This window comes from Lathamus discolor, chromosome 10 (assembly GCF_037157495.1).
Source record: "Lathamus discolor isolate bLatDis1 chromosome 10, bLatDis1.hap1, whole genome shotgun sequence".
Taxonomy (NCBI): domain Eukaryota; kingdom Metazoa; phylum Chordata; class Aves; order Psittaciformes; family Psittacidae; genus Lathamus; species Lathamus discolor.
In genome coordinates, this window is record NC_088893.1 from 7,622,823 (window position 1) to 7,644,774 (window position 21,952).

Consider the following 21,952-nt stretch of genomic DNA (forward strand, 5'->3'; position numbering starts at 1 on the left):
AGTGAACCAGAGAGGGAGGCGAATGCTCAGTAGCTCCATGAATGAGGGCCATGCAAGCTTGCTACCACACTAGTGGGAGTGGGCTGCTTGTGTGTTATCAGCAACCAGTTATTTCCCCTGGCATTAATAGTCCTGATCTAGTTGGAGATGTCCCTGCATACTGCAGGGGGGTTGGACTAGATGAACTTTGAAGGTCTCCTCCAACCCAAATTATTCCATGATTCAGGACTGCCGTTCACTGCAGCCTGCTTGTGCCAGCTCCTCTGTGAGCCAGGCTGGAGCAAAGGGGACCCAGGCAGGCAGCCGCAATGGGAGCGGTGGCTGGTGGCATGGGCAGGACGGGGCTGGCTGCCATGCAGGCAGTGGCACAGGAGTTACCAACCCTGCAGTCGTCCCTCGCCTTGGTGCAAGAGGGTGCCTGACACATGCTACTGGGAGAGCAGCACTTGGCCCCGAGCGTGCCCCAGATGGTTTAATGCCAGGGTGTTTGCACACAGCTCTGCCATTTAATGGGGAGAGAAGGCAGAGCTGATCCCAGCTGAAGCCATACACTAAAATGCTGACAGACTGTTTGTCGAGACACAAACATTGGCAAATGGCCCCGTTTGCCATATACTTAGAGTCATGGCAGGGAGCGAGGGAACCCAAGAACAGGGCTGTCTCCGGCAGTGACTGAGAGCCCTCCAAGTGCAGCTCAGTGCACGCTTCTGGGAAGGGGGAGGTCACCTTCTTGGGACATCCAAAACATCCTTTTCCAAATGGGTGGAACAGCTTCTTCACACGAGGCTGGGGGCAATGGGGACAGCTGGGTATGTTTCTTGTACAGCAAAGTTTGGGGGATGGAGCATCCCTCCTGTCCAGGCAGGATGGTTCCTCTTTGGTACCCCATGCTTGGCGTGTTCAGTGTTACTTCTCCAAAGAAAGTCAGCATCTTGGATGTGCTGGAGACTCCTCTCCAGGCAGGTAACGCAGGGCTGTGGTGGTGCTGGCTCTGCTCAGTGTCCTTCAGAAGGTCTGTGCCTTTATCTCTTCCTATTTGGGGTTCCACACACCAGAAAGGAGGGGATGGGAGAAGGTTGCACTGAAAACATGGGTCAGAACTGGGCAATGTGGGGCAGAAACCAGGGACCAGTGCTGTGCCCAGCAGGTGGGATGGGTCTGCTCACCTCAGGGTCAAGCTGGGATCTGCCATGAATTTACAGAAGGGAAGAATTACCTATGAACAGCATCTCTGACCTCTAGCACATCCCCTGGGGTACCTGGCTTTGTGCCCTGGGAAAGCCAGGTCACATTCCCTGAGTTTTCAGCCCAGAAAAGCCAGCTCTGGGTGGCAAAAGGTTCCTGAAGTCACTGAGACAGACAGCTGCTGTTTACGGCTTCCCATCAAACTAGGGGAAACAAGCGCTGCTCCTGTGCCGATCTGCCAGCAGGAGCCTTTTGGCTCTCAGGTCCCTCCAGTTGGAAGAAACTTTTGAACCTCATTGTTAACCTGCCCGGGCCCCAGTTCAAGATGACTGGGACAAGGAGTCCTGTGTTTCCAGGAGCACTTCCCATTGCCATAGGGTGGGTGAGAAGGGCACCCAGAGAAAGGAAAACATGGCCCATATGGGCGGGGGCACAGAAGAAGGGTAATGAAGAGGGGAGGAGCTGTCATCTGGGAAGAATTACATGCAGAGTAAGGCTTTTCCACTTGCCTGGACACCTCTCTGGGGCAGTCTGATGTTTAAAGGAGTCCACAGTTTTACATTGCCATTAACGACCACATCAAAACTAGCAGAATTTGGGGTAAAGGTCAATGAACAAGGGAAGGACCGCACCAATTGCTTGTCCCCAGTGAGCCAAGTAAGACCCCCGCTTCCGTGTCCCCAGGAGGGTGAATGGGCTGATAACTGAAATGCCTCTCTTCGGCATGATCTCCCTGATCTGAAACCCTCCAAAGACCTCAATCCAGGTTAACACCATCTTGCTGATGCTGAGCTCTTCCTCCTTGTCTTGGCTTTAGTGACATGGTTTAGTGGTGGACATGGCAGCCCTGGGGTAAAGGTTGGGCTTGATGACCTCAAAGTTCTTTTCCAGACTAGTTGATTCTGGTTCTATGATTCTATGACCTCTTTCTTCCCACTTTAGAGGTTTCCTTGTGAGGTGTGGAGGTGTCATTCATGGTGCCTTTTATGTCATCACCCACATCGCCCTTCCCTTATCCAAAGGCTCCCTGGCAGCTGCATCCCCTCCTATGCCGGGTTCAGTACCTGGTGGCACCACAACCTCCCGGGATGGGTGGGATCCTGTCTGTTAGCACCCCTGCATCCCAAAGGATGATGCGGGATGAAGGCGGGACCCCGACCCCGAGGCAGGCCGCAGTACTGAGCTTCGGCCGGCAGAGGGCGGCAAAGGCGGACGGCTGCTGTCGCGGAGCCCCTTTGCCGCCCCCTGCCGACCAGAGCCCAACACTGCGCCCGGTAGCGGGGCCGGTTACCGGCGTCCCGGTGGGTGCACAGAGCGGAAGCGGATTCCCTATGGCTGCACGCGTGGCCTGGAGCGGCAGGGGCGTGGAAGCGGAGGTGGGCAGGGCAAGGAGGACAGAGGTGAGTGCGAGCATGACCCCGCACCGGGAAAAGCATCTCTAGGTGTGGGAACAGTGGGGTCAGGGGGTTGATTCATCCCCCAAATCCCCCCCAGAGGGGTGTTATCCCCTGTGCTGGAGAAATGGGGTGTCTCTGTGTATCGGCTGTAGGATGTGGGAGGTGCTTGGGCTGATGCACGCACATCTCTGTGCAAGCCAAGCAGTGCCCCAAGCTGGTGTGAGCACCCCCAAGGAACACCGTTCCTCTCACAAACCCTGTTGCTTCAGATGACTTGGAGATGATTCCTTCTGCTGGGTTTAAAGGAGGCTGTCTTTCCCTGGAGAGCCTCCTGGAAGGAGCACCGGGAGCTTCAGCGGTGGTGTGCTGTCTCAGAGGGCTGTGATGCTTCTCAGTCTGTTCAGGGAAGAAGTTAATGTGTGGATTTTGGAGCGTCTGAGGCCTGGCAGAGGGTTTGCTGCAAGGGTTTTTCTGCTGCCTGGTTCCTGGCCAGCTGCTTCCTTGTCCAGTGCCTCTCCAGCTTTCTTCTGTGTAATGGAGCAGGCTCAAATGAGTGGCAGAAACATCCTTTCAACCACCATCCAGTGCTCTGTAAGACATGAACCAGAGAAGCAGCATCCTGGCCAGGCTCTAAGCGAGTGCTCCTTTGCTCGAACATGGGCGGAGGCGCTGGGTGTGCTGTAATTCCCAACACAGAGGAATGCTGAGAAGCAGAATTAAAAAGGTGTGACATGGACAGCCCCATTCAAGCTCTCTCGCAGGTCACCTTGGTCTGATGGACAAGAATTGCACTGTGACGGTTTCAGGCTTTTCTTGGCACGCACGGTTTGTAACCTCTTGGCAAAGTTGTCTGGGTGGGACAGAGAGATCTTGCTACGAGCACCGGTCTTCTAGGTGCTGTTAAATGTATTCAGCTTCAAGTTCACTGTCAGTCCTCCTGGGTAGTGCTCGTAGGAGGCAAGCGGACCTTGCCTGTTGATTAGAGTGCATCAGCTTTCACCTTTCTCCTATCTGGGGGAGATAGAGGCCGGGTTTAAACCTAGCAGAATTTTTGCTAAATAAAGTTGCTTTTCTGAAATAACTTTGTTTTTAAGTAAAGGAAAATGTTTATCACATGTTCAGAAATAAATTCCTGTTGGTGGGTTTGAGGTGATTCCTTTGTGTAGAATGAGAGACTGGAGTAAAAAATCTCTGTCCCAAAGCGAGTACCTCTGGTTCTTTCTGCCCAGCAATAACCGGCATCCGTGTGGCATGAAGAGGGAGAAAGAGCTTCTGGGTTCAGCGTGAGGGAGGCGGCAGCGCTGGGGCTGTTGCCCGGGCTGGCAGAGCTGGTGAGTGATGGGGTGGCCTTCGAGCAGGCAGCTTGTGCACCTGCACTCAGCTTGCGCAGCTCAGAGACGGCGTCAGCCTGCACCCTGCTGTCGGCAAAGTGAATTTCACTGCTGTGAGGCCCATCGCCACCGCCGGCACTGGAACAGGACTCGGACAGCGCTGGGCTGGAGATGGTGGTCGCTTCTGCCCCGGTGCTTCCTGTCACCCCATGGTGATGGGCTTTCTGCATCCAGCAGTGCAGATCACTCGCCTGGACAGCTGCCTGAATCTGCCCTGCCTGATGCGCAATGTGGTAACTCCTCCTGCCCCAAATGCCTGGTCCTTCCTGAAGGCAAGCGCTAGTGAGCAGCCACTATAGCAGCCCTAGCAAAGACCAGAGAAACCTCTCCCCGCCTCTCAGCTTCGTCTTTTGTAGGTGTGCAAGTCCCTTAGCCCAGAGTGAGTGCCTGGGCAGCTGGATTCAATGCCAGGCAGTTAGAGGGACATTGTGGGCGATGATAACTCTGAGGTTAAAAGGAAGCTGATGTGGGGATACTTGTGAAACGATCTTGATGGCTTTTCTCAGGGTGGGCTCAGCTGCCAGGGCTCATACCTGAGTTCATGGCTGCCCCAAGGCTGCGTATTGCCGGTCTTAGTCTAAGAAAAACCATACCCAGCAGAGAGACTGTTCTCTGGAGGGGCTGAAAGCATTCTGCAAAGGGACCTGGATGGTTTCCTGCTCCCTCCTTTGAGAGCAGCAACAACAAGGAACAGGGTTTTGAATGGTGTCCTGAGACCTGGTGCTCCGGGTTTCCGTTCCAGCACAGGGTTCTAAGCCAAGAAAACTGCCTGTCCTGCCAAGGCTGGGTAAGAAACTGGGCCCTGGAGCAGCTGGTGAGTGACAAGGCATTAACTCCTCTCTGCAGACAGAGCGAGGCTCCTCTGAGGTGAGTGCTGTCTGTGGCATTTACTTCCTTGCTTCCTGTTGAAAGACCCCTCATGCCTGGCTTAGCTGCAGCCTGCTGGCTGGCTGTTGGGCTGTGCAGCTTTTGAAGATGCTAATGCAAGCTCAGTGATGATCCTTACTCACTTTTTTATCACATCCTCTCTGAACAATGCTCTGCCAATGGGCTGAAAACCTGGCTGGGGGAAAGATGCTGAGGTGCAAGGAGTCAAGCAGAGGTAGATGAGCTTGAGCCAGTGGAGGAGGTGGCCTCAGCAGCAGGGAGCTTCAGAAGCAGTTTACAAGCATTAGACTTGGTCCGGCACTTGAGCAGTCAGGCACATCGGGAGCCTTCTCATGTTTTCCCTCTTGGGTTTAGTAGATCAGGTGAATCTGCTAGGTTTGGGCACACACATCCCACAGGCTCCTGGGCAGGATATTGCTTCTGGTAGGCAGGTACACTGCCTGTCAGCAGCAAGTCTAGCAGTCATCTCAGAGCGATGGAGAGCTGCTCAGCTTTGACTGGGGACCGCTCGTCCCAGCTGCTCACCTGAACATGGTACATGTCTGTGCTGAGCTGTCTCCTGTCAGGTTAGACATGTGCATGGACAAGCTGCCTCCTCTGTATTTGCTGCTCCTGCTGTAGTGACCAGATGTCCTACTCTTTAGTGATGTTGTCCTACTTTCAAGTAGGTTAATCTATTTTTGCCTGGCCCAGAGAGTTGAACTGTCCTTTCCTGTGACTTTGCCTTTATACACGTCCTGTGCCTGGCTTTCCCATGGCAGAGGTAGGAGATCTGCAGGTTGTGGTCCCAAGCAGTATAAGCTGCTTCCCTTTGATGTGATTCCTGGAGGAAGCACTTGGTACTCGATAGCAATCAGTCTTACAGACAAGATGTTGGCCCTGTGGCCCAGTGCATGGGTCTGAGCCCGCCTCCTTTAGGGTGATGAGATTCTGAAGGACCTCAGAGGAAAGGGTCAGGCTTCCAGCTTGCTGTAAGGGTCTGGATGTCCTTGTGCTGGCTGGCAGTCATAAGGAGGTGGTTGCCCTTGTTTGCATGTCTTGTCTTCAAGTGCCAGCACATCCAGGATGTGGGAGAGATGTCTGAATCAGAGGAGGGAAGAAGGACTTTCAGGGCTGAGAGTAAGTTGGGGATGGAATTGAAGCCTTGTCCTGTAGCTAAAAACAAGAGGCGGGTTGAAGCCTCAGTACTGCAGGGAACTGGCTTCCAACTCTCAAGCCTTCCTCTGCAAATGCCTTGTCTTTGGCTTGCCAGCCCGTGCTGATCCTGATCTCTGGCATTCTCTCTTCTTAACCACTAGTTTGTTTACCCTTTGACTTTAGTTTGAAGACAGCAGCTTCTTGTTTAAGGTAGCTGTGACATACTGAGGTCTGCACATGTAAAGTGTCTGCGAGCTGCCGGAGGTGGACTTCAAGTGTCCTGGCATGGCTGCAAGGCTGTGGTCATGGAAAAAGGCAAGGGAGCTGAACTCCCCTGCCAGGTACACTGTGCTGTGCTGGGAAGAGAACACAAAGGCTGGAAACAGAAGGCCAATGAGCTTTGGACCAGTGCTGCACTTTATTTATGGCCTGCTTAGCAATCTCAGGCAGGCAGTGTGTGTGGGTTAAGGCATCTCCTGTCCTGGATTGACAGTACCGATCCAATTAGCCATGAAAGCCTCTAATTATTTGTCCTGAATTGCTCCGGTGGTAACCAAGGCTCTTCTATCTCCTCCTTTTGTCTGTGTCCCAGCTGGAAATGCCCCAGTGTCCCTGCATCTAGAGCAGCAAGTGTGATGTGTGAGCAGAGTCAGCACAACCTAATCAAAGGGGACAGGCCCTGTGAGTTAATGAGGGGCTGGACCTGCTTCGTTAGCTTTGGAGAGTTCTCAAGCCCTGTCCAGAGAGACATAGGACTGAGATTTTGTGTGGCCAAGATAAGGAGCATGGGATGAATTGCTGCAGTGGGAGAGCTGGTTGGAGATGCTGCAGACCACAGGGAGGGAGCGGGATGGCTGGAAGAAAAGACCTGAAAGCAGAAGGTCCCTTATATCTGTGCAAGGCAGTCACGTCCCTCACTGAGTGCAATATCAATGCCCAGACCAGGTCACTTGTTCCCATGTTTCATTCCTCCCTTTGAAGCTGTGCTGCCAGGAGGGTGCTCAGGGCTCAGGAGCAGCAAACACTCCCCTTGGTCTCCCTGTTCTTTGCAGCCCTTGCTGTTGCCAGCTCTCCAGAAGGACACCTTACCTGTGTGAATGGCATGTTCTCTGGCTCCAGTGAGTCAGCCCCAAACCCTTCTTACTGCTCATCTGTGCCTGGTCCATCAATGATCCAGTTGGCTCTGCAGCATATCAGAGTGATGGAGGTGACTGTTCCGGGGCAATGCCCCCAGCTCTCTGGGACAGAAGCCAGGTCTCTAAGCTTGGCCAACCCAACAGTGTTGTTGCGGGTTGGCAGCTGAGGTGGGGTTACACAAGCAAGGACCAAAGACTTCTTTTCTCCCAGACAAATGTGCTAAGTTACAGCTGTGGATTCTCAACTGCATCACTATTTTAAGGTGAAAAAAGCTTTGCAGGGCACTTATGGCATCCTCATACTGATTCTGGGCGCTCATTGTGCGAAAGAGGAGTCTCGGCTGTCTGTGAGAGAAAATGCATCATGTGTGTTCTTAGTAACCTTAACTCTGACCTAAAATGACAGTGAGTAGCTCTCGGATGAGGCAGGCAGCCAGGCTTGGGTTTAAAGCAAAATTTTACATAAATAATATTCAGCTCCCATACGAGGGCTCAGCTGAGGGCTCCCACCAGTGTTTACAGGTCACAGGGTCCCCCAGCAATGGGGTTTACATCATTGTCTTGAGATGCTGCCTGAAGCAAGTGCGGCTTTGCTCACCACACGCATGTTTTCTCTGTGTGGACGTATGAGGCCAGTCCTGCAACAGACACTGCCAGTGCCATGGCTCTGCAGCAAGAGTGCCTGCCCTGGGGGAAGCTGGGAGCTGCTCAGAGGCATCCGTGGTGGGACCCGGGTTGCTGGAGCACCGAATCACAGAATCCCAGGCTGGTTTGGGTTGGAAGGGACCTTAAGGCTCATTCAGCTCCAACCCCCTGCCACGGGCAGGGACACCTTCCACTGGAGCAGCTTGCTCCAAGCCCCATCCAATCTGGCCTAAGATCCTAAGATCCCATCTCAGTCTCCCCTCGGGCAGGTTAAAGCCATTCCCCTTGGCCTGTCCCTACAGGCCCTTGTCCCAAGCCCCTCTCCAGGTTTCCTGCAGCCCCTTTAGGCACTGGAGCTGCTCTCAGGTCTCCCCTTCAGGAGCCTTCTCTTCTCCAGGCTGCCCCAGCCCAGCTCTCTCAGCCTGGCTCCAGAGCAGAGCTGCTCCAGCCCTCGCAGCATCTCCATGGCCTCCTCTGGACTCACTCAAGCAGGTCAAATACGTCTCTCTGCCCTCCAGCCAGGCGATGTTGAAACAGAACCTGTCTCTGCCAGGGCCAGTGCAGGTCCAGCAGGGCTAGGAAGCAGCTGACACATCCTTGCGGCCTCTGTGTCCTTCCCTGCCAAGTTCAAACCAGAGAGCTTCCCCCATACAAATGGGGACGAGGGGGGCGGGCTGTTAACGTACAAAAACTGTTTCTTTCCTGCCTGCTTGGAAGTGGAGCTATTGAATTTTAAGCAGCAAAGACAAAACTCTGCTGAAGAGCTCTCTTCTGTGCCTGCTCGGTGAAACCACTGATCACAGTGGTGCAGGGAGCCCAGGAAGATGCCAGGCTTGGCCTTATTAATGACTCTGTTGTTGTCTGCTCTAGTTTGTTGGTCTTTGCTTTGCCAAAGCAGCAACTGTTTTCTCTAGAGAAGCTCTCTTGCGAGCTGTCCCCGTGGCAGGAGCTGTTCCCCTTTGTGGCTGCTTCACAGCACTGGTTCTTGGACCAGCCTGTGGAGTGCTGCTGGACTAACAGGATGCTCTGGGGGCCTCCTTTACGGCCACAAAATCAGAACTTGTGGGTAGAGGGGGCATAGGTGAGAGGAGGCAGCAGCTCTGTTCCACCAGGAGCTTTTCCCCTCTGGCTTTTAAGGATGCCCAGTCTCCAGCTCAGTATCCTGAGAAGGGGCACCCACCTCTCCTGCCTGGGGAGGAGACTTGGCTGGGCTGGGGGTACAGTCGCAGCCCAACTCATGTTCTTCATCCAGCACTTTGACCATCCAGCAAAGCAGCTGTGCAGTTCTGCCCTGCACACCTCCTGTTTCCCACCCCAAGCTCAGAGCATCAGGCCCTTTTGCCGGTGTTTTTCTCCTTGAACCACCTAGTTTTAAAATAGAGCAATTATCTTCCTTCAGAAAGGAGCTTCTTTGCTCCAATCTAGGGCAGTTTGACAGTGCAGCAGCCTGCACAGCTCTCGCTGGGAGCAGGGTTGCGTTCCCAGCATGGGTGCTGCTCAGAGGAGGCAAGGGGGGTCACATCTGTGGCTAGGGATGACGGTTGGGTCAGTGGCTCAGGGCCTGAGAAGTGCATTGCTGGGGTTGAGCTGTGTGAGTCCTTGGTGCCAGTGTTGTCTTCATAACCACACACACGTCAGGGGGTTCAGGCTTGGCTCCTTGGCAGCAAGGCAAAGATGTTCTGCCAGAGCTCACAGCCCTGCTTCCATGGCCAAGCCCAGAGGGATCTCCAGATGGGAAAGCTTACCTTGTCCCTGGGACTACATGATAGGAAAGCACAGACCTGCTGACTCTCTCCTACACGTATGTCAACAAGTGATAGATCTGCTGGGCTGGCAGGAGCTTTGAGAGGTGGCCTAGTCCAAGACAGGACCAGTTCTTACATAGTTGGCTGCCAGCAGAGGCTTCTCCAACCTGCTCCTAAAATCCCTGCTTCTGACCCCTATCTCTTGTGCACGATGGGGAGTGAATTGACTGTGAATTGGGGTACACACTTGATTCTGGGGTTAAATCAGCAAAATTTAAGAGACCCTTTGCAGTGATGAGTTCAGTGATGGAGCAGATTTCTGCTGGCAGTGGTGGGAAGCGTTTACATCCTTGCATCATGTGAATTGCCTGATCTCCTCTGCCTTGGGATCCTTCTGCTGTCTCAAAAGCCTGCACCCAGCTGTTGTTTAATTAAACAGGTAGTCAGAAGGAAAATGCAGCTGTTTTATTCTTTATGTGTCCTCGATGCTTCTGTGACATCGTGTCTGGGGACAACAGCTCTAAGCCTTCAATTTTAATTCTTGTTTTGCCAAGCTGATTGTTTTAATTGGGAACAAAGCCATGGAACAGTGAATATCCCATGTCAAGCAGACTGGCCATAGTGTCAGAGCAGAATGATGCCTTCTTTCCCCTTGGTACTGCCAATGGATCAGCTGGGGCAAGGCTTAAGGCATAGCCTAGCTGAGGAAGAGTTTCCTCTGAGAACAAATAAACCAGGAGAGGACTTTGGACTTCCCCTGCAGGACTGCAAAGCTTTCATCCCAGATCATAAACCCCAGATCATAGATGCTGTCAGGGTTCACCCCACCAGCATTGTTCGCTGAATCACTCCATTGCTACATAGCAAATGCAGTGGTACAGAGCCAGCTACCGCTTTGCTAAGGCCTGGAGGCAGATTAGCATCAGTCTTTTACTTGGCATCTGCCATCTGTGGCATCTTTGACCAAGGCAGAGGAGCGTTCATGGATTAAGCTCCACTGCACTCCTCCTGCAGTGATAATGTTCATTTTCCTACTGGAAATGGAGATTTGCAGAGGTGAAGGAAGTCAGAGCTGTGGGGAGGGAGAGGAAAGAACCCAGGAAAGCTGTAAAGCTGCCATTTCAGTTTGCTCTATTGTGCCATCATCATCGCTGGAGCTGCCACCCCAGCTGCTCATCTAATGGGAGCTTCTGGAGCTTTGCAAGTAGAAGAGATTTAAACAAGGGACAGCGTGGGTTGAACCTGACACCTACCCCATCAGACTGTCCTTCTCTAGGTCCCTGACCACCAATAGGCACCTCTTCGGTTTTGCATATAACATGACCTATTGTATACATATTTAGTCACTCTCTTGGGAACATTAATTATAAATGGAGATGAAGCTTTTGAAAGCTGCCTGTAGGTCTGGGCACCCAATTTCCATTAATTTTAATGGGAACCAGGCATCTAAATCCCATTCAGTGGCTTTGAGCATCTCAGGGAAGAAGCTTCATCTGGCACTTCCCTCCTTAATTCTCCCCACTCCGCAATTTAAGAGTGAGATTTTGCAAATGCCTTACAAATCCTGCAGATGCCTGAGTTGCCCTTGTGCCATCATTCATTGCTGAGGATGCTTGGCTGGTAGCTTCAGAACTGTTTGTAAGAAGTTCATTTAATCCATCCCATTAGTTCTTTTCCTCTGCACCCCCTGAAACCGTGATGCCTGAATGAACCCCCAGCCTGTGTGGTTTTTGACAGAGAAGCTTTGATGCTTGTAAATGACGACTGTGTGGAGCAGGTCTGAGAGGAGTGATTGAATTATCTGACTGATTAAAGATGTGCTGTGGCTCGGAAGACCTGATGGCAAGTGTTCACGTAGGCAACTCACATGGAAGAGAGCACATGTGCACGTAGGGGCTGTGTTTGTGTGTGCATGGGCAAAAACAGCCAGTAAAATGTGGTGAACACCCAGAGCCACTTCTTAAGCTCAGAATCCTTTCAAAAGCTCCAAATCTGCTGCATGAGGCCCAGCAAAAGCTGGCACTCAGCGTGGTTGTGGGGGTAATGATTATTTAAACAGGCATCAGCAGTGGTTTAGGAAATGGAAGTTGAGTTAAAAGGTAGTGCAGGGTGAGGAACTACTTGACTGCATCCCAGTCCCATACCAACCCGTGGCTGAGGAATGATAAACTCTCCTATTGAAAACACAGTTCCCATCCTCTGCTCATGGTGCAGAGTAGCCCCAGGGATGCCAGCTCCATGGGAGTGTATCCTGTGATGGAGATTTCTGAGGAACATGAACTCCAGTGAGATTACCTATGAATGGTTGGAAGGATGAAGAAAGGAAGACTGATTATGGCTGTGCCCTTGATGCCATCTGTGATGGCAACAGCAGATGTGTTAATGCATGAGGGACAGTCACAGCCTTTCCAGACCTATCTTAGCTTCCTTCCTAGTCCCCTTATAGTGAATTGCCCCTTCCCTATGCTTTACAGAACTCCAGCTCCCCTAGAAGGTAAGCAAAATATCTGGAAGTGAAAGGAATGGGGAGAAATGCAATTAAAAGAAAGTTTCTTTGCAGATGAGACACATTTTGTCAGCTCAGCCAGTTCACAGCTTCCCGCGGGAGTTTCACACGGGGAAAAAATCACGTCAGAAAGGTCACAGTTGTAGCTCTTCATTGCAAATGCTCTTATTCTGAGAGTTTACTGAAATTGATTTTTTCCTAAATTGTTTAACTGCTCCCCATCTCCCTACTTGCAGAAGATCACTATCTTCCTCTGACTTCTAGCTCAAAAGAGATGAAACATCGTGCTACAACTAATTGCTTTATCAGAAAATGTATTGGTTTAATCTCTCAGTCCAGCCACTGAATAATTTGTTCTTTGCCCCTTCCACTGCCATTAGCTGCAGTGGTATTTGGTGTCTGTAATGGCTTCAGCCATGCAGCTTCGTGCTTCCTGTCCCAGTTCCAGTGGTCATTTCAACAAGATTAAATGCTACAGCTACAGTAGTCCTCAGGGCACCCGTAGCTAATGGTAATTCATTGGTATCTGTGTCATCTCTCCATCAGCACCCCAAAATGTCCTTTTATTGACTCCACTTTAGCAACCCAGGGACACTCAGAGCAGAGAAGATGCTGGGATCATCCTCTCAGAGGCTCCTGTAGCTGCAAGCCTCATCATTGCTAATTGTCCCACTGCAACCTAGCACCTTCCCAGATGTGGAAGCCCCATGCTCTCTGTGTGTCTGTTCCACATGTGTCCCAGCCAGGCCCTAACTCTTGAGCTTAAGTGAAACATCAGATCATTCAGATGTGCATTTCAATATTTATAGAAAATATTTATATTCTTTATATAGAAATGTAAAGTAAATCAGGTTTGTCTTTAATCCCCTTCCCCTGGCTCAGTGGAGTGCTGGGGCTGGCAGGAGCCCTTAGCTGGGGTAGACCTTTATGATTCTATGACCTGGCAAATACCTGTGGTTAAAGGAGAAAGGTGACTCCTCTGAACCATGAATCAGATTTGGCTGTCACAGCAAACAATGAGCTCTGTAGATTTGTATGAACAAAGTTATTGGTAAACACCCTTACAGACATCTGAGGTTGAAATACAGGGAAGTAGGTAGAAAGGAGATTGTGCAGTTGTCCCATACATCAATGCTGTTTGCCTGGGCAATAAACAGACATCAGAAATCTCATTTACTAAAGTAAATAGTACATCCTAGTGGTACTCGGACACAGTGACACAGGCCTGAATCACAGGACACCCTAGTCACCCAGGACTGGCAGGGCAGAGAGCTGGAGGCTGGACCTTCATAGGAATCTAAGAGCCAAGCAGTGTCAGGAGAAAGCCATGCTCTGCCTGTCACATCCCCCGATGGAGAGACCGTGGTGAGCTTGGGAGGTTCCACTGTTCCACTGGAGATGCAGCAGAACTTTGCCTCCCTGGGATGGCAATGGGGCAGAAAGTGCCTTAGGAATAACCACAGACAACAGCAGTGGGACTGTGGACATCTCTGGAAGTTGCTTTCCTTTGAGTGTAGTGAATGGATTTGCTAACAGATCCTTTCTGCCTCCAAATCACTGGCCTTTCCTGTGACAGTGACCACATGGTTGTCCTAATGCACAGCCAAGGGCTGCTCTTCCATTTAGGCTCAAGTTGATCTGCCCCAGCGCAGATGTATCCCTGCAGACTACCAGATTGAGCTAGGGGGCTGGACAAATAATAGCTTCCCTAAACAGCTTCATAACAAAGTGAAAGCAAATCCATGTTCCCAGAACAGCTTTTCAGCCTCAGGGATAGATGCTGAAGGATTCGTGCTGCTGCCAATAACACAGCCCCAGAGTTTCTAAAAATGACAGATGATAATTTTCTGTTACCAAAAGCATTGCAGTGAATTTGGTGTAATTCTTTATCAGACCTCAGTCTGATAGATAAAGGTGAATTGATTCCTGAACTCAGAATTAATGGTTACTTAAATGACCTAATTGCATTTGTTATGAGCAGAATGTAACCCTCAATTGATAATACATATGCAGGCACTTTGAAGTGGTCAATTTTCCTAAGTTGAGAACATTTGCAAGTAAGAAATGGAGGAAAACCGGAGATAAAATAATGTGTATTATGAGTGAGGGTTGTTTAAGAAAACTTTGATAGATGCTGTCTCCTCCACAGCATGCACACAGCTTTGCAGTCATCAAAGGTATTCTTAGATACGAATCTATCATTGCTAAGGAGGAGAAAGCAGAAATAATAACGGTAATAAAAAAACCCAAATAGAAAAAGAAGGGATTTGGCAACAAAAGCTATGAATTAAGTGTTATGTTCTGCAGAGACCTGGAGGGCTCATGTGAGAGAGCAGTCAATGAAAATGATGTTTACTAGTGCTGAGGACTGTAAGAGAGTGTGTGTGCATTTATATGCTTATATTTCAGGAAGAAAAGAAATGCTGTGTGTTGCTTTTAGATGAAGGTGGTAAAAGTCTGCTCTGATACTGCAAAAAAGTGTCCAGCCAAAGATACGTAGCTCTGGAGAAAAGCAGTCTGATGGGTTCATATCTTACAGAGATGATGGAAAGCTGCTTGCTCCAGTAGTAACCAGGCAGCATGTTAAATGGCAGCTGGTAAACTGAAATGTTTGTACATATCTGGGACTAGGATAAAACCACATTGAACTGTTTAATGAGACGTGGCAGAGAAATCCTTTCAGGGTGTTGATACTTCATGTGTGTTTGTACCTGGGGCTCTGGGAAAAGGTGTATTTGCACCTCAAGTTAGTCAGACAAAATAGGGTGATGTTGGTTTAGGTGAGATGATGAATAGTAGAGAGGGGAGACTCATTGTGCTGGGATGTAACGAAAGATGGGAGGGATGCTGCAGACCCCTTGTAGCCAGAAGAACAGCAGAGTCCCTGCTGGACCTCCCAGAGTTTGCCAAGGGTACAGTTGTCATACACTAAAAGCTAGGAGAATGAGGACAAGTTGCAAGCTGCGAGTGGTCAGGTCTGCTTGGGGAGCTGATTTATGTCACTGATGGGCTCTCAGGAGGAGAAATGCAAATACATACACTCAGGAACGAGCAGAGAGAAGATGGTGTTTTGGAGGACAGTGACTCAACTGGAAGTTGACATGCAGGAAGATAGAGCGTGATCATCCAGCAGCATCAGTCTTGCTTTCTGCCAAAACCTGAAGCGCCAGGAATGATGTCTCCCATATTCCAGGCTGGGGTTTCCCAGGCAGAAATGCCTGCACTGGGCAGAGGATCAAAAGTCTCCAGAGCACATCAAGATTTCTTTTGCATGGGGTGACCAGTGCTCGCACAGGAGATTCGTGCTGTGCACAGTGTTGTCTCAGGGCTCCCAGAGGGCACTGGAGATCGTGGTGGCTGTGATGGGCACTGGCCAGGCTGGTAGTCAAGTGTGAGTTGTGGCCCAGCACCCAGAAAGTTATCAAGGAACTCAAAGAATGAACCATGATGTAGAAAAACAGGCTCCTATGGAGCCACTAAGCAAGTTCCTCTTGAATGTATATCCAGGAGGAGGTTATAGGGAGAATTGGTCACAGTCTATGCAGTAAAAAACTCCTAGGGGAAAAATGTTTGCAGTTAGCTGGGCTTTGTCATCTCAGAAGAGCCAATGGTTGCAGGGTGACACCAGACATTGAGTTTAGATGCAAGTCCGGGGATTGGGAGTAGAGTCATTTTCCCCATGAGCTAATGAACTGATGGGGAGTCTGTCTCAGGGTGAGGTGCTTGGCTGTCTTCCCTTGTGCCTGTTACTTGGACAACAGCCTGCTCTGGTGCAGAAATGCTTGGTGTGGGCTTTCTGACCATGTCTTGTCTCCAAGGACACTTTGTTCCCCTCCTCATCCTCCTGCAGGAGCAGCTGCCAGTGTGGGCCATGGCCTCCGGATCTGGCAGTACCTGCCATAAGCAATACCACCTTCTGGCTGGGAGGCCTTTTTCTGTACATAAACGGCAGCTTCTTTCCTGGAGCACACATTGCGTCTGGGCTTTCCAAACCTTACAGGCCAGAGTTTCCAGCTGGCTGTTAAAGCAGAGGCTCTGGCAATTCCCCCTTCCTAGCATCTCTCTCCCACCACCTCCTGAACCATCATGGCACCTTGGTCCCCCCGTGGCTCTGTGATCTCACACCAACCATGAGCCACCCCAGAACAAGGCACTGTAGAGCAGGAACCAATGTGAATGGAGAAGAGGAGCCAGCTTTGGGTCTCATGCTCGGTGTCTGAGGCTTCAGCCGCAGTCCAGCAAAGCGTTGCCCTCTGTGGGGCCTCTCCAAGTGCACACACTCACGTGCACTGATGCACACAGGCACAAAGGTGTGTGCTTTCCTTGGACCCTCTCCTGAGAGACTCTCCTGATCCTCTCCCGTTTCCATCTCCCCAGGCTTACAAACCTGCTGGCTGCCCTCCTGCCTCAGGGCTCAAAGGAGCTCTTTGCATGCACCCTTTTTCTCATTGTTCTTTTTAAAGCACCATTTCTGTCATCCAGCCACCGAGGGTGAGAGGAACAAATCTCAGCTCTCCAGCCCCCAGAATAGCCACGAGGAGCCATCTCCCCACCAGCCCTGGTGCCACTGATGTGAACCACCATTTTCACATCTTGCAGTCAGCTCAGCTCCAGGGCAGACTTTTCCGGACAGCCATTATCCAGAACAGAGAGACAATTTAAGTGTTAAGTGTCAAGAGAAATGCAGACAAAGGCTTAGAATGATTGTGCCTTCTTCAGGGACTGTTATTCACCTCAACGTGCCCCTTCCCTCACTACCTTCGAAGAGCATGCAGCAAAGTCCTTGTAGAGCTTTCTCCTAATTCTGGGTTCCATCAAAGTGACTTGTGCTGGAAGTGAGTGAGTCCCAGCTGGGAATTCCAAGGGATTTCCTAAGAAAAACATCCGTGGGAAGACACAGAAGCAAAATCATTCCTGAATGCATGAGAACGCTTGCGATGTTTTCGTAGGGAAAATGAGGAGAAGGCTGAGCAGCACCCAGGAGTGTCCTTGTGCCACACTAAGTACCGTGAGCAGGGCATGGTTGGAAAACTGCTTGTAACAGGGCTGAGCATTTCAAACAGGCACTAAGCTGCAATTAAGGCACTTGTAAAATTGTAAGGTGAAGTCAATAAACCCTGTGGGGTTGTAGGATAAGTGGTTCTGGCTTCTCCACACAGAATAAAGGGGGAGCAGAGCCAGGGTTGGAGCAGCCTTGCAGCTTAGGTTGTCAGTGCACCGCACGGGAGTACATGACCATGAACAGGACCACAAGCTCCCATCTTTTTCCAGGTGTCTCCCATCAGCTTAACTGGAGTGTTTTTCCATGGTCTGCATAGTGTAGCTGATGAACTTTCATGCCTGTTGCAGTGTTGATTCTGGTGTCTGCAGTTCCTTGCTGAATCTTCATGCTTTCATCTGCTAGGGGCTTGAGGGGTTGGCTCCCCTGGTGTTGCTATGGAGGAAGGGTGGCCTTTCCTTAGGCTGCTTCCCCAGAGCACTCCTGTCGCAGGTGGCATTCACATGCACAGCCAGGCAGTTAAAATGCTTGTCCAAACTTGCTATTGTTTAAGAGCTTTCTTAATTAAAACAATGCAAAATGTTATGTACACAGGGCACCTAACACAGATCTACCAGCAACACAGCAACAATCTCAGTACTACTGTCAGGAGTGTCTCATAAGTGATAAGGACAGCACCACCACCCTGCTCCAGGAGTGAGAGGAGGTTTCTCCCTGAATCCAGCTGTTGATCCACTCATTCCCAGGAGCAGAATGATTGATAACCCAGTTATTTGGAACCCACTAGTGGAGGTATTCTTAGAAACGAGAACCTCATTTTCTCATGCTGCAAAATGTCATTTCCTAGGACTGGCTGTGCAGAAATTGGATTTTGTTACTTGCCTTCAGACCTGAACAGCACAATGGACTGATGAATATTGATCATGCTTTTTATTTTTGTTGTTGTTGTTGTTAAAGCACCCTAACCTGATAGCTGGTTGATTACAAATACATTAGAATTGATCAGAGAGAGGAGCAGGGCAGGCTTTTATGATGGTGTAAGGTGAATCCTATCTCTCAGAGGACGGAATCCCAAGGGAGGTCAATCCAGTCCCACACCGGGATCTGTCCAGCTTCTCACTGCCCTTATCCATGGGCACGAGATCCGTTTCATGTGTCTCCTCAGCACAGTAACCTTCATTCACACTTGCATTTGTTGGATAACTCCTGAGTATAGCTGCAGGGTGGCTCATTACATGGTTCATTACCGATACTATCCCTGGCAAACAACCCTGTGTGCTGTGCTGTGCTGTGGGGTATCCCTTCTGTAAGAATATACGGCCGTGTTCTGCTGAGCTGCTCCAGGACATTATTTCATCTAATGGCTATACATTGTAATATTTTTCATTTGGGATGCTGGGGATTTGTCTGCTCAGTCAGCAGTGTGCATCCTCTGGAACAAGCTTTCCAAGAAGCACAGAGATCTAGGGAGAGCTTTTCTCCAGGGAATCAGGAATCCATTGGCTGTCTTGGAACATGTGTCTGGGGCAGACACCAAACCCTTCTTCCTCAGCTGAAAGGTCTAGCCTGGGACTGCTCTTTCTGCATTACCCTGAGTTAAGCCCTTGGTTCCCTGCAAGCTATTAGAAGTGAGGATGGGATGGGATGCTATGGGGTGTTATAGGAAAAGATGCGATGGGATGGGGCTGCAGCAGGTGGGAGTGCCCAGAGGCACAGAGCAAGCCAAACTGCAGTGCTGGGGTCTGCACCAAGGTGAGTCCTTGAAGCATTTCCAGTGCTGTACATCTGTGTATGGAAGTGCATCATTTGTTAACAACAGCGTGAGTACATGGCAAGATTTCAACCCAAAACTTCAGCCTCAGCTTGGAGGGCAGTGTTTTCCTGGAAGGATGCAGACGTGTTCCCAGTGCTTTGCAGGCGCATGTGGGGTGACAAACCCCAGCACCCCTGGGAAAACTGTTGGCAGCTCCTGCACAGCCTGAGCCTCAAGTGGAGTCTCCCAGCCAAGCAGCAGGGCTGCTCCTGCCGTGTGCTCTCCGGGGGCTTCTCCAGCAAGGGCTTTATTCCATCCTTTCACTGGGTCCATTCACCATCACTCCTTGCCTCCTCCCCTTCTCCCTGTCCCCTCCCACCCTGCGTGCTGGATCCCCGGCAGTCCCTTGACACCTTGGGGGAAGGCTGGGAGGTGTAACCATCGCCAGCGGGAGAGAGGGAGGGAAGGGAGAAGGAAGCCAGTAGCAGGGAGGTCCAGGAAGGCGGCGGAGGGGGAGGGACGGGGCCACTCCTCCATCGGTGGGACTGCAGATTATTTTGCATGGATTGTTGAAGAGAAAAGGGAGCTGCGTTTGTGAAGGGACCTAAAAAACCACACAGTTCATTGCTGGGGTAAGTGCAGATGTGAGCTCCCCCGCGCTCATTGTCATGCGGTGCCTTGATCCCCCCCATCCGATTTTGCTCCGTTATAGTGGGTTTGGTTCTTATCGGGATTATTCGATGCATCAGCTGCATGCTTCAGTTGCTAGAGACTGAATATCCCTGGTACGTGTGTGTGTGTGTGTGCGTGCATGCGCGTGCATGGGGAAAGATGCCCGTTCTCTGGATATACATTGACACATTTTTCCAGCTCTCAGTGTGGCGTCTCGTCGGAGATGTTACACTACAGCATGCTGCGCACACACACACCGATGGTGTTGCTGTTACTGCTTTTAAAATCTGCTCAACCACGCAGTGATTGAAACAGCAAAACTGGTTTCGGCAGCTGAAAATTAAAGGGGGCGGGGGGGGCTCTTAAATCCCAGTGCTCACTGGTAGGGGGCTCGTCTTCTTTATCCTGAGCCTGACATGTTCAGTATTATGTTTTATAACAAAGCTACATTTAAAGATCAATTCGGCAGTGGTTATTGCATCCAAATTACATGGTTGTCATGGAGATGGTACAGAGAAGCTGAAGTGATATGACTGCATCTGGACTGGAGTGGGGCTTCACCACCGACTGAGATCCTGCCTTGCCTCCTGTGTCTTTTTGTCTGTGCTAGGTTACAATTTCTTTTAATCTTCAAGGAAGCAGTTCCATATTAGAGGATTTAGAGGTCGAGCTGCTGTGGAGGGTGTGCGTTGCCCCCGTTCAGCACTGTGTTATTACAGTAATTGTTATATTAGCATCTGTGTCTCCCTGAATTTCTTCTACAAGTCTGGGGAGGAGGAAGGCGTGAGAAGGACAGAGTTTCCTGAGCACAGCCAGGGCTGGGAGTACTTTCCAAAGGATACCTGCCATGCCCACACCTCCCTGCTGGCTCCAGCATCTTGGGGGACAAAAGGGAAAGGGTTCTCTGGTTTTAGCCATGTTTTTCTTCCATTTTCCTGCCGTAACTTTGAGCATACAAGAAGCTGTTCACCTGCTCATCCCTGTGTCAAGGAAATAGCATGTATTTTTTTGTTATCGTATTTGTTTCCTTTGCAACTGGTCATATGAATGTGTTGGCAGTTGGGAAAGAAAATCCATAATTTATAAGAATAAAATTTTCCTGCTTAAGGCTAGCTAGAATACAAAGAATCTATCTGCGGGAAGGGCATGTTATACGTTACAGATGTGGATTTCTCTAGCAGCTGGGAGTAAATCACACTATTGTGCTCATCTTCATTATTTTGGGTTGTTAGGCTGGCTTTAGTCAATATTTAATCTGAGCTCATTGTGTGCTCACACAATAAATGTGCAATTTGGAGCCTAACTTTACACCTATAAAATGCTTTGGGAAGTGCATGTGGCATTGTCTCCATAAATGCAATTTCACCCTTTTTCTGTAAGACCAAGCCTATTGTGAGGATGTAAATACAGGAGAAGGCACTGGTGGAAACAAGCCCATCAGAATGGCAGGGTTTCTCTAATTGTATCGCTAAGCATAAGAGAGAATTAATTACTAGGATAAACAGAGCTTTGTAGCTGTTGGATCAGGGTAATATTTGCATGGAGTTCCAGGCCTGCACTACAGTAGCTGGTATTATGGCTTAAATTCCCCCCATGCCAGTAGATAATGTTTTTAGCCAGTAGTGTAGTGTATTATCATTAGGTATTTTTGTATTAAAAATATGCCAAATCCCCATGCTCTCATCAAATTGTCCATTGCAACTGCTCCAAAGGGTGGGATTCAGCTAGGATTTTCTTTAACATGATTTTTCCAGTCCAAGTCCAAGCTAACAATGGATAAAGTCTGAAAGTAGGTGGCCGAGCCCAGAGGGGAAGTCGGGGAGATGGCTGATTCACAAAATGGATGGTTCTCATTTTGTCTCTTCTTTCCCCCTAAAAGTTAGGCACAAGTGTAGTTGAGGTGGGTGGTTTTCCCTGGAGATTCCCATGAGGCTGGAAGCCAGATAGTTCTGAGTTAGTACTGAGTTTCCTCCTGTCTCCGTGCACTATCATCCTCCAGTTCACCCTAGGACATGGCTGTATTATCCTCTGGGGAAACTGAGGCTTTGGTTGGTCAAGTGACTTTGCCAATGTGACAGCAGCAGTGTTGGGCAGAGGATACAGGAGCTCTGACAGCAACCCCCTTTCTCTGGCCACTAGGCCAGTTCAGCACCCAGATGGTTTGGTCTTGTTTGCAGGTACAGTGGGAAGCACTCCATATCCATGGAGTGAGGGTGCTGAGGCCACTCGTTAGAGCTGCATGGCAAGAGGGAGTTGAGCAGCTTTCCACCAGCATCTGTGGTGTCCAACATGAGGACATGCTTTCAGACCCCACCTACAGGGTCACTGAAACAAAGCCCCCTTTGGTGTCCTCGTTACATGACCCTTTACATGGCTCTTCACGTGCAGGTGAATGTTTAATGCTCAGCAGGAGATATTTGTCTTATTTCTCTTTATGGTTGCATCCAGCTCTATGTGTGAAGCCTTTACAGGTGTCTTGGCTTTCCGCTCTCCCCACT

At 50.2% G+C, this 21,952-nt stretch overlaps 1 protein-coding gene across 2 annotated transcripts in view; it reads left to right on the forward strand.

Moving 5' to 3' along the window:
* Positions 1-2,568: 2,568 nt before the first annotated feature.
* PSD2 (pleckstrin and Sec7 domain containing 2) overlaps positions 2,569-21,952 on the forward strand; it is a 70,766-nt gene continuing 51,382 nt past the window's right edge. Inside the window, exon 1 of one of the 2 annotated variants that reach the window (XM_065690691.1) lies at positions 2,569-2,585. The gene's annotated coding sequence lies outside the window, so the exon portion shown is untranslated. Of the gene's footprint in view, positions 2,586-19,390; positions 19,415-21,952 lie in introns of those variants that run through there. The other variant, XM_065690692.1, reaches the window with a different exon arrangement.